Raw genomic sequence first — 16,532 nt, 5'->3', positions numbered from 1 at the left:
CTGTATTATTCATGATTTTTCAAAATTCTAAAAACTCCCCCCCCCCCCCCCCCCCCCCCCCCCCCCCCCGCCCCCCCCCACACACATACTGATCTAACCCAGGACCAGTTGGGTAGCATACTACTTAAATGCCACTGCTACTTATTTACACCATAGGGATTTTCTCTTGTAATTAACCTAGGTTCTAATCACCCACCTCAGTGTCTTTTGTAAGTTTTGCATCTTTACCATAAAGATCTCTCTCTCTCTCTCTCTCTCACACACACACACACACACACACACACACACACACACACACACACACACACACACACACACACACACACACACACACACACACACACACACACACACACACACACACACACACACACACACACACACACACCGTGGTACTATAGTATTCTTGTTGTTTCAAAACAAACAACCCCCCCCACCACCACTTTGATCTAGCTCGAAAACAGCTGGGTTGCATTGAAACACTAGGGTTAGTACTTAAAATTCCATTACTACTTAACAAGACCATGGGGCATAGCCCTTGTTATTAACCTAGGGATCTAATTAAAGATCTCTATCTCTGGCGTGGCCGAGCGTGATTGCATTTTCCCTCTTCATCACACCACGAAGGCGGCCTCTCCATCCTTGTTGTGGATTTCCCCACTCATGGGTATCTGCACGTCGAATAGAGCTACCACACACACACAGTCTCCAAGAAGGCGGCCTGCACTTATGGCTCCCGCTCATAGGACTGGCAGTCCCTCCTCCTTCCACTATTTAAATAGTCGTGTTTTTTTTGAAAAACTTACTGCTTGCTTCACAAAAAGAGATATGGAGCTCACCACTCAGGTTTCTCAGGTTTTTTTCTACCCTTGCTTGCTTCTCCTATTGGTTGTGTTTGAATGTTTTGCTATAGTTTTACATTGAGCATTCATCTATTATTGGTTGGCACAGTAAGGTAAGTATTAACAAATGTCGGACACTGGCATGGTAGCGGTATATACCTTGCTCAAAATACCTTGCCTCACGCATCTACTGCTTGTGATCATGTGGTCTAAGGACTGTTTTTTTTATGGCTGTCGTTAATTGTTTTTTTACTGTCATGCTGTGCGCAGCAGGATTCAAAATTACTCCTATGATTGGTATGTGGTCTTGGTATTACCATGGTACCTTTGAATTTTTTAGCCTCTGCAAGTTTATTTCCGTTTGCAGACAGTGTCAGTTCATACTGTTTGACTGGTGTTTTTTTAAATAAAATGGGGTTGATCTTCGAAGTTTTAAACACCGGAAGCATTGGGGACTATGGGATACTGGGCATCTGAGTTGGAACTATCATTTTTTTTAATCAAGGCTACTATATCCGTTTGCATGGAAAAACCCACCGTTCTGGGTTACTAATGTTTAAGAAAAGGGTTTTCTTGGTGCACTGAATTGGAAGGTAAGTATACGACTGCTTGGCTTGACATTTGTATGGTAAGCATCCAATCTGGGCTTAGAAAGGGGTTACACCTTGGATGAGTATTCTATCATACAACTGGTACTGTAGTTGGTATAATTGGGTATCATGCTGTTTGTCGCTTCTGCAATCTGTTAAAACCCTTTGTGTAAGGCGGCGTATGGATTTCTTTTAAAAAAACCATATACTCTTTGACCCTTGTACAAGGTAAGTTGTTTATTTTTTCTAAACATTGGAGGGAATATGGTTCCGTGGCATTCATAAGACTTGATCATTATTATTTTGGATTATTCAAGGCAATGTAATACGGTATTGGCATTCACTTTTTAGTCGTTGTTTTTAGACGGGCTATGCCGCTACCTTTTGGCTAGCTATGAGATAGTGATCTGTGTTTTTAGGAAGAATTAGAGTCCATTTGAGGAAAAAAAAAAACATTATCAGTTCTTAACTTAGAACCTACTCAATAAAAAGAATTTAGGCTTGGTTACTAATAAAACCTATTAATCCGACGGAGTATAACTCAAGAAGTTTGTTTTTTGAAGGCATATACCACTTGGGGTTTAAAAAAGAGGGGAAATCTGATACTTGGATTAGAAGAGATATAGGTTCTCTTTGACTAGAAACACTGTGAAAATATATATAAATGATTTACTTTGGACTTAGCTTGTGAACATATATATAAATGATTTACTTTGGACTTAGCTTGTAAAAGGTAAAAAAGTTTTGTAAGATGGACATGGATAACAACTGGTATAGTCCATGATACCTGTAAAGCACATCCAAGGCTAACTGAATTGTTGTCTTGTTTGGATGGATGCAGGTAAGGACTCTATCTTATCTTGGAAGGTATTTTTGACTTTGGCAAGCTGTCCTACATTGGGTGGAACACTTAATTATGATTTGGGAAGTTCCTTAACTATCTGCATACTGAAAGGGGATCTCTTTCCTACAAACATTGTACTTAAATGATTCTAATACTGAGTTGTTTTTGTATTTATCTATTCTTTGTTTCATTGCCAGTTTTCTTTTGAATGTAAAAATTCAATTATGTCTTATTATCTAGATTTAACAACCACACACACACACACACACACACACACACACACACACACACACACACACACACACACACACACACACACACACACACACACACACACACACACACACACACACACACACACACAGGTAAATCTCAGAATATTAATGTGAATCCATCGTAGTGGGAATCCATCGTAGTTGTCCTTTTTAAAGACTAAAAAGGTGTAATAAGAAAGAAAAATGTGCACGTCCATTCATCCACGCTCGAACAGAGCAAGGTCAAGCATGTCTTTGAAGCTGATAGTGAAAACAAACATACGCTCCTCTCTAGAGCATGATCACAAATCGTAGGTGAAGTTGAGAATCCCAGAAAGGGTGAGCTTACTCTCCTCATATGATGGGCCATTTCTTATTGACTCACCTAAAGTAGAATGTGAGTCATCCATTGCTATGTGACTTGGGGGGTGCATCTTTAATCATATATCGTGCGTTCAAAGGGTATTAAAAAATCCCTTTACTTACATGCTTAAGTTAATGAAATGACCCCTTTTTCTTCAAAAACCTATGGTTTTTTTCTAAAATCAATTAAAATGCCCTTTGTTGATATAATCTTGTTAAATTTTTTTATAATTTGGCAATTTAAAAACCCATTCATTTGAATTCACGTGATAACTTACATGTTTAAGAGGTGACCCCCCCGAGCTGTACGAGAGCTAGACACTACAATCAATGGCAATCACTGACTTGTGGGTTTGTCTCTATCAAAAGGGACTTAAGTTTTGCAATGGCAGACACTTTTGTGAGCTAAAGGTCAAAAATGTCATACTCCATGTGGTTGGCAATGGCTACAATCATGCTAGATTTGCTCATGCTAGGAGGGTCATATAAGAGGTATCCATGGCTCAAAGCACACAGATTCTTGTGATAGAAACTCTCATCTCTGGAGAAAACACTTAAATTAACATTCATACTATCTGAGAGGCCATCGTCAAGGGCATGCGTGTCAAAAGTGGAGGGATGCTTGAAAGGATTTTTCTCCCAATCTCTACGTAACCTTGGTGACGTGATCCAAATACGCAAACACAATGATACTCCTCTTAGATTTCATGAAGTGAAGGATGAAACTTATCTTTTCAATATTGTCATAGTCATTATTTCCTCCCTCCCTCTCCCTCCATGTGTGAGTCCACTATATACACACCCCCTTGATGTTCTCCTCCAGAGCCTCATGATCGCAAAGGCTCAAGGCGAGGTCACCATTTTTGAGGAATCTACACACTTTGCAATGTGTGTGAATATATGGAGGATCCAAGAGATCTTAGATAGATTCCTTCCTACCTATAGAGAATGTTGATATTGTGGATGCCGCCTCTGGTGGTGGGGGGGGGGGGGGTGGGAGAGAGAGAGAGAGAGAGAGAGAGAGAGAGAGAGAGAGAGAGAGCTCCCTACTGATTATTATTGTTCTACCTGCGCTCTACCTTTGCGCGTACAATGCAACCTAGAAATGTTGCCCTACTTGCTTAGTGTGTCCACACACTACCCTGATTGTTCAAGCGAGAAACAACCACGTGTGTGTGGTGTGTGTGAGAGAGAGAGAGAGAGAGAGAGAGAGAGAGAGAAGAGAGAGAGAGAGAGAGAGAGAGAGAGAGAGGAGAGAGAGAGAGAGAGAGAGAGAGAGAGACTTGTGCAAGCTTCCCATTGTCTGTAACTCTACACAAATGAATTCACTCTCTATATCTCTATCTATTGAGTTAAGAGGAGGATGAAGGGAGGGAAGCCTTGGGCAAGGTTGTTGGCGAGCACTAAAGTTCCCAAACCATCCTTGAGCCCCCCCCCCCCCCCCCCCCCCCCCCCCCCCTCTCTCTCCTCTCTCTCTCTCTCTCTCTCTCTCTCTCTCTCTCTCTCTCTCTCTCTCTCTCTCTCTCTCTCTCTCTCTCTCTCTCTCTCTCTCGTGATGTGCATATTGGGCTGAACCCGTCGAGTGGAGGAAATGAGGACACATGTCCACAAGGAGGGGCCGGAATCCCTTCCCCCATTATAAGAGTATAGATAGATATACACTCACTCTAGGTACGACCTTGTCGTTGAGAGGTACAATGATTAATTCTTTATTGTAAAGCATGCATTATCAATCTTATGAAGGCAACCAAAAAAGTACCACATGGCATAATCTTGTTAAAAGGATCCAACGTTACACAAGCTAGACCACTCTAATCAATCTTAAAATAACCAACAATCGTCCCTTTGTGCAATTTTTCCTTTTCTGACACACATAGTGAGACACTCTCTTTCCCTGGGCTTTGTGTATATATATGCATAAATATGTATATATATTAATTGATAAATATGTGTGTGTGGCACGCATAATGTATATATGCACATATTTACCATCAGTGGGAGAACTTTCTAGCTGGAAAGAAGCATTCAACTATTGGTATTTCATGCCAAGGAAGGGCGAGGATGCCAATAGCACACTTATGAGCCCCAAGGGGTCAAGTTATCCATTGAACAACACGTGACCGAGGTGTTACATCATGAAAGACTCGACCAATTGGACTATGTATGCCAAACATTTTTTTTGTAGAAAATTGCACATATTTCGTGCGAGGGGATACAAACATCCATGAACACTACTAAGCTCGCTTGTCCACACTCAAACCCATGACCCAGATCCTTGTGTCAAGAAGTGCGCAGTGTGACTAGGAAAGCACCGGGCCTCTGACTTTGGCAAAATCAAGTAAGGCATAGATGATTTGAAGCTAAAAACACACTATAAAAGAGCAAAACTCCAGCCATGAAAGCTCCACTTTGAAAAGATAAAGAACAGAACTCCAGCCATGAAAGATCCACTTTGAAAAGGAACCAAGATTAACTCAAAACTCTTGTGTGTGTGAAGATTAGGTGTAGCCTTGCTCCCAATTGCACAGATGCAGTGCTCATTCGACCTATTAAAAACCCTAAATTTATGCTTCACTTCTTTGTTGTGAAAATTTTATGGAATCTTCAATACTTCATTGGAGAAGCCCAAGTAGTTATTTGAGGAGGGGAAACCCTAATTGGAGGCCTCGCAGCCTCAACCATGTAGTAGAAGCAACACGGGACTACACTAGCACCCTGTAATGAAATGGATGTATCTCCTTGCTTATATGCCCAAATGAGCTCATTCTTGGCTCTAAAAGTTCCCTCTCTACTTAGGCAATGATGGCACCATCGTTGATGTGGCATTTTGAGCTACTTTTAGGCCAGTTTTGATCATTTTATGGCCATTTTTAGCCCAAAAATGTCCCTTTTTGTCCGTAAAAAGCCCAAACGAGTTGGAAAAAATTCCTAAATTAGTGGAAAAATCCAATTGGGCTCAAATTTCATGTTGAATCTCATTTTTCCACTTGGTAAGCACTTTGGACACGTCTTTTACGCTCGTACATGAAACCTGCTATTTCTGGCCAAGATCGCTCGCATTGAACTTTCTAGGCAAAACGAGCGTGCCATTTCGATACACTTGACAGTTGTAAATTTCTAAAGCAAAATAGGCATATATTTATGTGAAAAAGCATGCCATAGTGCCACATCTACGGCCTCGCTTGCCCGACAAGTTATGTACACGACTGCAACCGTGACATCTATTTTCGCATATATTACACTATGTACATTGTAGCATTTGGTCCCACACATTAAAAACATAAAGAGTGAGGTAGATATTATTATTTTCACATTATGCACGTGCTACAACACGACATCCACCCCCTCTAAACCTGCACATCCTCCGGCATGTGCCACACATATCTTTTTACAGCAGGTTCAGTCTTCATTTAAGTCCACATACATGTCAATTTCATCATCGCTTTCAATGAAATCTAACGCATCATCCTCTCTTTCGTCATCCACAATCATACCATTTTAATCAGAGCCTTCACTATGACTTTCTTGTGAATCAAAGGGATCTGTATCACCTCTTCTTTTGAATAACTTGATTCTTTTCCCTACGATGGGAATCGTCATTTTTGTCCCATCTAATTCATGAAGGTAGAAGTTGCATTCCCATGTACATGTTGAACCACATAAGGACCAAACCATCTCTTTGAAAGCTTTCTTATTGTTAAATGTTGGTTGTCAAGACTGTTGTCATACGCTAACACCCAAGCACTGTAGGGTTAAGGAGGATGTGTTAATGTGCCATTCATGGCATAAGCATGCTTGGAGAGGTTAGTGTAGAGCTAATTGAGAGAGAAACTATTGCACAATACAATATAGAGTATAATTGCAAATGATAAAGCTTAATATTATTCAACAGAACCTGCCTCTATATAGGCTTTACAAATAGGCTGCCTTTTGACACATGAGAACAAAAGGTGGCTGCCGATGCACAATACAAGTGGCTTTCTCTTTACAAAGATTGCAAGAGGCTTTTCACATGGCTTGACACATAAGGCTTTCTAGGTGGAAGAGTCTGTTCACATAAGAGATGCAATACAACTCGCATCCCAACAATCCTCCCCTATTTGGGTTTTGGTTACACATCACTCACACAATCCTCCCCTGAAAACACACTAGGGTGAGGCACACAATTCACAAGCCTCCCCTTGAGCACAAAGTTGCCTCCCCTAGACACAAAGGGTGTAGGCACACACAAGCCTCCCCTGGGACAAACAGAGGGTAAGGTACACAAGAGAGATAATGCTCACAGCACATGTCGTTTGTTGTTTTTGGAGGATTTTCTCCCCCGCACAAATTTTCAAAAGTTGTTGTGCTTTGTTCTGTTTGCCAGTTATTGTAGTAGCCAATATGTTGATGATGTTGTTGTTGATGTTTTGATCCAATGCTGTTTTTGAAATGGAAGACACAATGTACATATATGTATAGTGGAGGGAAAAACCACGTGGGAAAAAGCCCTCAAATTATTTTATGTTGTGCATTTTAATTATTTTGAATATGTGGGAGAAAGATTCTCAAATTGCCGTATCTTGATGCCGTGAGCTTCTTGTTTTTTGACGTTTGCTTCATCATTCTCATGTTGATGTTGATCTTTTTCATTCATATTGTTGGTCCATTCTGACAAATGGAGTAAAACACACATACATTTTGATAGTGGTACTCATTGACGATTTTTGTTGTTCATTTAGTGATGTTCTTATCCTAGCCATATGTAGTGCATCACAAGTGATTGATGCCTGTGTAGGCATAACATACGTAATCATGGGTGCACATATCCATAGTCCATGAGGAAGGTCTTACCGGTTTTATGCCGCTAGTGTCTAATCCTCTCACAAGAGTGGGCATGGTTGCGAAAGCATAAATGTATACATACATATCATAGGTAGAGCCAAAATTGTGATTCATAGCTTTGCGTGCCTTGTGTAAGAATCACTCTTGAGAAGACAAGGGCACTTGGATACGGGCTAGCTTGAAAGATCTAGCGAGTGTTGATGAGCAACATGTGGCTATGGGAATGACCTTTCTGCCATGCCGAGGTACTGAGTTCCTGGTCGTGGGAATGAATTTTATGTTGTAAGACAAATTAGAATAAGCGGTAAAACCTTTTGTTTGATGTGAATCGAGAAACGAGACCGACAGAGGTAGGCGAGCGAGTAGCCGAGGAGGGCGAGGCAGCGAGTAGATACAGGTGCAGATTGCAGCACATCTGACGCTCGGCCTTCTACCCCTCAAATTCAGCTTGAGGAGAAGCGCAAGCCTTGCACCGACAGACTCAATTACTGCAGCGCAGTCAAAACTGCCGGCAAACTGTGCGGTCATGCATAGCCCTGATCTTGTGATGATAAGGACGTAGCAGGTCGATGTTGACGTAGGTATTGGCCAGCGCTTGGCAAAGATGCACTCAATGCAAGGAATAATTGTAGGTGATGGCGGGGCTAGATGTTGATTGTAGGTTTCGTAATTGCATCCATAGATGGTAACCAAGTGCTGCTGTAGTGGGCATTGAATTGACACAAGGCCATAAATAGACAGGTCGACTAGAAAGGCAGCTTTATGAGATGGCAGTGAAGCACATGAGCATCTGGGTCAATTCCAGAACATAAGATGCTCGAAGACGGGCTAGTGGGGGAAGCGATTCGGACTCAATGGTAAAAGAGGTAGCAAATCCTGGTCCGAGGCGAGCTGTGGAAGCAGGTTGAGGTGGAGTTGTGCTGGATAGCAGTGCAGCAGATGCAAAGGGAAATGTGGGGCAAACAAAAATAAAAAAAATATTTACTATGAAAATTGGATGTTTTATTAGTTAAAATAAAACCTAATAATAGCTATAGTAAACCCTACATTAAGCTCTGATACCAGTTGTAGGGTTAAGGAGGATGTGTTAATGTGCCATTCATGGCATAAGCATGCTTGAAGAGGTTAGTGTAGAGCTAATTGAGAGAGAAATTATTGAACAATACAATATAGAGTATAATTGCAAATGATAAAGCTTAATATTATTTAGTAGAACCTGCCTCTATATAGGCTTTACAAATAGGGTAGCCTTTTGACACATGAGCACAAAAGGTGGCTGTCGATCCACAATACAAGTGGATTTCTCTTTACAAAGGTTGCAAAAGGCTTTTCACATGGCTTGACACATAAGGCTTTTCTAGGTGGAAGAGACTGTTCACATAAGAGATGCAACAAAACTTATATCCCAACAATCACTTTCCTCAATAGCTTTAGGTCTGAGCCTGTGCCTCTTATCAAATCTGTCTTTATTTTTTAACCTTACATGTTTCAATCGTGCTACTGCATTCTCAATATCTTGAGACCTTCTTTCTAACGGTTGTATGCGCAAAGCAAGAAGGTCTTCCCTACTCATTCCATCTTCCCAAGGTAATACATTCCATGTGGGAATTACATCCTCAATTGGCATTATAGGTTTCTGACCATACATCACCTAAAAGGCATATAACCAATAACTGAGCTATGAGTTGTACGATCAGCCCATAAAGCATAAGGCAATAACCTAGGCCACTCTCCCATTTTACCTTTGCAGGCCTTATCTAAAGCTTTAATGGATAGGAGGATGCCCACGCTCTAATTTACCATTTCCCTCAGGATTATATACAGTAGTGAGAGCAAGTTTTAAAATGCCCAACCTAGAGAAAAACTCCCTTGCTTTGTCAGAATCCAACTCACCCCTGTCCGCTGTTATTTTCTCGACACAGCCATAACGGCTAATTACATCATCCAAGAGGAACTTACATATCCCTTCTGTGCTTTTTGTTCTTAATGCACGACCTTCAACTTGGTTTGGTTAAGTCTTTTCGTGCAAGCACTCAACCCATCACGATGACGTACATTTGAATACATTTGACAGGTTTCACAAGACTCCACAAAGTGAGATACATCTTTATACATACCTTTCCACCAATACCTCTCTTTCATTTTAGTAAAGGTGGCCCATACACCTCTATGTCTAGCATAAAGACTCTCATGAAACGTTTTCATAAGCTCATTTTGAGCGTCCTTATCATTCACGACTCTCAACGGCATTCCATTTCTTTGTTTAAGATGCTTCCATAAGTACCCACCTTTCAAAAAGTATCCATAGGCCTTTCTCCGTATTCTTTTGAACTCTTGATCAGTCCACCCTTCTTGCTTTGTCAAAGTGCTCAAATAGCATCCAATGAGAAACACAGTCACCTTGATATAGGTCCTTTGTAAATGACTCAAGTGCATTTGACAGGCAAACATGATCACCCTTGGCATGATACTATAGAACTGTGTGTCTACATCATTGTCCTCGACAACCATGTCTTCTTCATTTTCGTACCTTGCTCTTGAAAGCATATCCGCAACTAGATTACCTTTCCCTACAATATGCTTAAATTCTGGATTTAAGGACTTTATGTAGCCAATCCATCTCAACATAGCAATGTTGGAGTTGAGCAGCTTGTGATCATTCCAAGAAGGGGTAGATAATCAGTCTCCACTATTACATATGCTCCTATCAAATACTCTTTGTCACATTTCAAAGTTGTGACTACTTCCCATAACTCTCTTTTTACCTGTGGATAGTTGCGTTGACGAGCACTTATGACTTTTGCTCCAAATCTCACCATATATCGCTTGCCATCATCATCATCTTGCCCAATCGCCCATCCAATTCCTGTGGGGTTAGTATCCACTATCACAACTACATATCTTCCACATTCATAGTTTGCTTTCCTCAAAGTTGGAGACATAAGTAGCAACTTCTTTGATTTTCTCATGGCATGGGTATGCATTTCTTCCCATTGAAACTTTTGGCTCTTTCTCAAAAGTTGATACAAAGGTGAAAGCATGTTAACCTGTCGCGCTTTTTGTGCTAGTTAGTAGTTTCAAGTTAGCACATCTTCGAAAAGTTGGGCGTTCGGTAAATTTTTTACAAATAATATCAAAATTTGTCGGAGGTTGTACATTTGGATTCCTTGTTTCAAGTGCTTTCTATTGATATATCATATGTCATAGATCTTGGAGATGTAGCTCAAGTTATTATACTAGTTAGCATATGTCAAAATTGTGCTAGTTAGCATTGTCCGAGACATGAAAAAGCATGACAGGTTAACATGCTTTCACCCACAAAGGTTCTGCCATATGCACATAATGTGGAATCCAAATAACATAGAACACACATGCACCCAAGAACGTTAACCTTCGAACCTCAGTTACATTAATCATACATGTCTCTTTCATTCTTTGAATCACATCAATCTTTGCTGCACAAGGCCTTCTACCATATGGACCGCACATATGTCCCGCAATACGGACTTCACTCACACCAAACACTGACTTTTGTCCAGACAAGGTAAGGTTCACGTCTTCCAACCTTGATAAGATATTATCACAGTCATTAATATGGTTTTCCACATACTTTCAGCACCCCCGTGAGTCCAGAGCCACATCTATATCACTTAAATCACATCCTTTGATTGGCACATCATCAAGGAAAGGCATTTTAGTTTGAAATATGAAGTCACATAGGACTTTGTTCATACCGTTCATCATATGTGCAACTAAATTAGTTGCTCCCTGAGGTAAGGTGCACATCCTTACTAAACCCAAGGGTGTTCTCATGGTAGTCAGGTCTCTACTTTCCATTGCTAGTTGAAACTGATCATACCCTGAGTACAAATCTCCCATAGAATATATTGCCCTTCTTGCAAATGCCTCTGCAAATTCATCTACAATTGGCCCTGTTACCACATTTCTAATTGTAACCTTGTTGATGGGTTGCATATCCTGTATAAAGCATAAAGAACCATTTTTCTTTGGAACTGTGAACCACCTATTTGAATATGGAGCACAAGAAGGCTCCAAAATACCCATCTTGATCTTTTCATTAAGCAACTCAATAAGTTTTGGCAAATGGGCCTTTGGAACCGGAATAGGCCTCAAGTTCCAAGGTACATGAGGGATAGTGAAGATCACCATATAGGAGCGACAATGGATGGATCATCAACACACCCTATCTCATGCGGCTCAAATGCAAAAGCCTTCCCATGTTTGGCAAGCATTTCTTCAAAGCATACTCTTTCAACATCTGTCAAATTGTCCTTGCAACCAATCTTTAACTCCTTCAAAAGTATCATGTGTAAACTTATGTCCACTCTTACTTGGCTCACAAAGACTAGGTTGCAAAGCAGCTTGATCCATCTTATCCATATAGTCTTTTGGTAGAGGTAATGCCACTGGTTTCACTTTCTTTGCCACAGACTTATACTTGGTCTCCACTCATACATCAACCCCTTGAGCATTTTTTAAATCCTCAATGACTTTGTACATCTCTATCGAGCATACTTTCATGACCTCACTTCCCATACGCATTGCAATCCACTAAAGAATCCAAGGTCTTGCATGGTATCCACAAATGAACAGTCATCACACACACCTGCTATGCATTCCTCATTTTCTATCAAACCATTTGTCCTCAAACATATTTATACACTATTTACATGTTGTTGTTCACCCCGCTTTAAGTCCTCACGCTTTGTAAAAGAAATAGATCCATAGTCTGTCATTTCCTACAAAACCTGTAGAAAATGTTTCCCTTGCATATACATCATGCGATAAATTTTCTCTTATTGTACCATTGCAATCCCGCTCTACAATGGTACATGGCCAAAACCCCTCATATGCCTGTAGTCCTTGAATTCTTTGTTTGTCTTTGGCAAGGGTTGCTCTCTAAAGACTTTCATGGTTCCTTTCATGGTCCACACAAACGTAAGGAACTGTACTAAAAGCTTTCCATCCCTGCTCCTTATCCTTGCATAAGATGATCCATCATCCATCACCTTAGTTTCCATGCGAGTAGCAGTGATGTATGGTTACCCAAGGATAAGAGGGTATGTATACATCACCTGTACAAAGAAATTCTAGTCATCTTTCACATCCCCTACAGTCATCTTTACACTTGGACAAGCTCCATACAACTCCCTTGATGAGTTGTTTGCTGCATGAATCATCCATCCATGATTTATATCGATTGACCATTTTCCTTTTTGATAAAGACTCTTTGACATAAGGTTAATTTCTGACCCGTATATGATCTATCAACGCAATGTAGGCTCTTCTAAGTCTCCCACTTTTACCAGGGTCTCGGTAGTTGCTCTTGCCCAGTGACTCTTCGAGTAGTAACTCTTGTGAGTGGTCTCGACTTCATCTTCATCATCCCAGAAGCGAACATGTTTTACTCCTCCCCTAGACTTGTAGCACCCAACAATAGTTTCTTCACCTTGCTTGCCATAGACCTGTACACTTTGTGCATTTAAAGTCTCTTCTTCACCTTGTACATGGATAGATTCAGTAAGAGACTGCCGCTTCCTCTTTATGATATGAATTATTTCTTCATGAAACTCCCTCTTTGCTATTCCAAGGAACTCACCCAAGGTAAATTCCACTTTACTATTTGAAATCCTCTCTTCCAATTTTTTTTTGAGATCGGTTGCCATTTTTATGTCAGATTGGAGTTTGTAGGCCGGACCCTTTGCTTTAAATTTCGTTGCATCCTTCTTTTTTTCTTTAGAGGTTTTCTAAATAGGCACTTAGGTGATAGGCATTTGTTGTAGGGAAGGTGATCTAGGAGGCACTATGTCATTTCTGCCTCCACTCCTCGTCGCCCGTTTTGAAGGCCCTTCATCCCCATTCTCATGCCTACATTTCTCTTCAACAATGGCCTCATTGGCTTGACATTTGGCAATGTATGAATCCATTGACAAAGAGTCCACAGGGTCTTTTCAACCTGTTTCAAGCCGAATGCAATCTCCAGCTTCATGTAAAACCTATGTAGTCATTTTAACCTTCATAGAAAACTCTATAGCGCATGGCAATAGCTCTCCAATACCATTAGATTCCTCTTCTCCAACTTGACTAATCCTTTTTTCTTAGTAGGATCCACCTTCAACCCCTAGGCGGTTGCCTCAACCATTGAGATGGCATGTCTAGTAGCCATGTCCTCAACTAGTTTCTTCATCCCGCCTTTTCCAAAGTTTGTCCCCAAGAGCTTACCTGTTTCACTTAAGTTAATCTTATCATCTTTAAAGAAAACAATCTCCTTTGCCAAAGCGCCTTTAGAACTTTCACAATCCCTCTTTGCATGGTTGGTACTATCACACCATATGCATCTATTGACAAAGCCTTCTCTAGTTTGAGGTCGTTGCCCTATAGATTGACTCGATGATTCTTCTAGCACTATAACATATGCGCGGTATTATCGCTCACATTACCGCACAAAAACAAAGAAATTTGTAATATGAAATTTCCCGTATGCGAAAAATACTGCGGCAACACTTGCGGTAATGGTCTAGCGGTAACATACGCGGTAATGCATGGGGGTATGTTTCCGCGCCTATTACCGCGTGCTTTACCGCAGAAATACCCGCGACAGTTACCGCGTAAACTTTATCGCTAGCATTACCGCAGACGGGTTTATTATAAAAAAACAGATGACCGTTTGGATTGTCCTTTGCAGGACCATCCAAAAGGTCATCTATTTTTTTTATTTATTTAAGATATTTTACAAAATTATTATTAATTACAACAAAATATCATAATTGGACAATACATTGAGCCAAAAAAAGATTGATAATTTCATTACATAAGTGGAATTACAATTGGGGAAGGTATTGAGCCAAAAAATGATAGGTATTGCATTTACATAAAGGGCAAAAAAAGCCCGCGTGTACAAAATAGAGTATGGTCATGTGGGATAGGGCAAGCGGGGCCCGCGTATACAAAATAGAGGATGCTCATGGGGGAGATGGCAGCATTTCGCGTGGAACTCCTTGACTCTGCAAAACCAGAAAAAGAAACATTTAACACTTTGTTATTTAATATTTGATATAAAATCAACAATTTGATAATTTAAATAAGATTAAACTTACATGTTGCAGACTTCTGCACGCATTTTCGAACTCCTCTCGAGAGATCATTTGATTTTCAAACAACCAACACCAAGTTTGATACTCGGTATGGTTCTCTCTATATCTTTGCACATCTCTGGTCGGGCGACTTATGGTAATGTTATACTGACAAAAAATAGCAACCAATTAATTAAATGAGAAACATTAGATTTTTTACAATAAAACTAATATTTTTACTTACATATTTGGCTTTCCAAGCCGTTTTTCCTCCCGAACCATAATGCGTAGGAGTCTGATGGGATCTGGCCTCAACTTGACGCATATACATCCTCGCACCCGTTGCCCTTTCGTCCTCTTTCTCTTCCATAGCTGTCTCCCACTCCACATCATGGACATTTCCTTGCCGATAGCTATGCTCTGGAGACTCCATTGTCTTCTTTGCAGCTCTCCTCACACTAGATTTTTTGTTCTTGAGAAATGTTTTGACATGCTCTTGCAACCATTGCCTTGAGAATTGTTGCCCCTCAGGGTTGGGGAAACGCATGTGCATGGTTGTCTCTATATATGTGAGGTTGTAGGGATCTTGTTGATCAAATTTGAGAAAACAATTGATATATGTGGAGTGGATTAATTGGTTGACGTGTGTGCGGAATCTCCGGCCCTGCGTTGTCCCAAGATCCACCATACCTCCTCTATGAACCTGGTAGTATAACCCGCGAGCATCTGGTGAAGGCATGTCATGGTCCTCATCTTCTGTTGGAGCAGGGAGCGGTGACTGTGGAGGAGAATCTGTAGTACTTCCCCCCCCCCCCTAAAACAACAACTAGCTCCGCTCCCTCGTCGAGATCGATCGGTGCTAGCACGCGAGCTACCCTGGCACTGACTTCCAGAAGAGCGCCGACGTGAATCTGGGGCAGAAGGTGGGATAGGTGATGGATAGGTAGATGCCCGTGGCATCGCACCCAACGGCGTCGGACCCTGGGGCGTTGGACCCTGTGAAGGAAAAGATGAACCTGGAGCTGTAGCTGGAAAACTCTGCAGGTACGAAGTGCCACCAGTCGGAGTAGAGATCTCTGATAATCCAAAAGCTGCTAGCTACGCCGGTGAATAGCACTACGTAAGGGTCTGCTGCGAACCTAACCACTCAGCCCGAAGACGCAATGCCCTCTCCACATCTGGATCGGTCACAGGCACGGCAGCGGACCCACCAAGAGTGTCCCGAAACCAGCCGAACCCTGATCATGACTGTTGAGGCGACGACTGTGAATGATAGGCAGAGAGAGCGTTGGGATATGACATCCCGTCCGCCATGAAATCCTCAATGCTACAAAAGCGTGGTGTGGAAGAAGAAGACACGGTCTGCATTTATTATGACAAATATTAAACTAGGGTATAAAAATTCGAATATATGATTAAAAATTTACACACTGATTTTTTTCAAACATTGGATTTTTTAACATTGGATTCTCTATAGTATCCAATGTTGAAAGAATCCAATGTGGAAAGAATCCAAGGTGTGTCTACAACCAATAAAAGAGTCTTGCAAAGCCTTGAGTGCTAATAAGATATTAGTGTGTGTATTGACTAATAAGAGATTATTGTGTTTATGATTAGTGTGACCGATTGCGCGATCACTTGGACGGCCATTGGGGCCTAATACGTCACCTACGACTTAATCATGGAGGTATGTTATGTTTTTGTGTTGATTACTGTTTAAT

General features: G+C 41.1%; 1 pseudogene; it reads right to left on the bottom strand.

The window, feature by feature from the left end:
• Window positions 1-3,207: 3,207 nt before the first annotated feature.
• LOC147430404 (AAA-ATPase At5g57480-like) lies at window positions 3,208-3,876 on the bottom strand (annotated as a pseudogene).
• Between the last annotated feature and the right edge of the window lie 12,656 nt (window positions 3,877-16,532).

Source organism: Adiantum capillus-veneris, chromosome 22 (genome assembly GCF_014529385.1).
Source record: "Adiantum capillus-veneris isolate H3 chromosome 22, ASM1452938v2, whole genome shotgun sequence".
In the NCBI taxonomy this organism is placed as follows: domain Eukaryota; kingdom Viridiplantae; phylum Streptophyta; class Polypodiopsida; order Polypodiales; family Pteridaceae; genus Adiantum; species Adiantum capillus-veneris.
The sequence above is the reverse complement of the archived record's forward strand: the minus strand, read 5'-3'. Positions and strand labels throughout refer to the sequence as shown.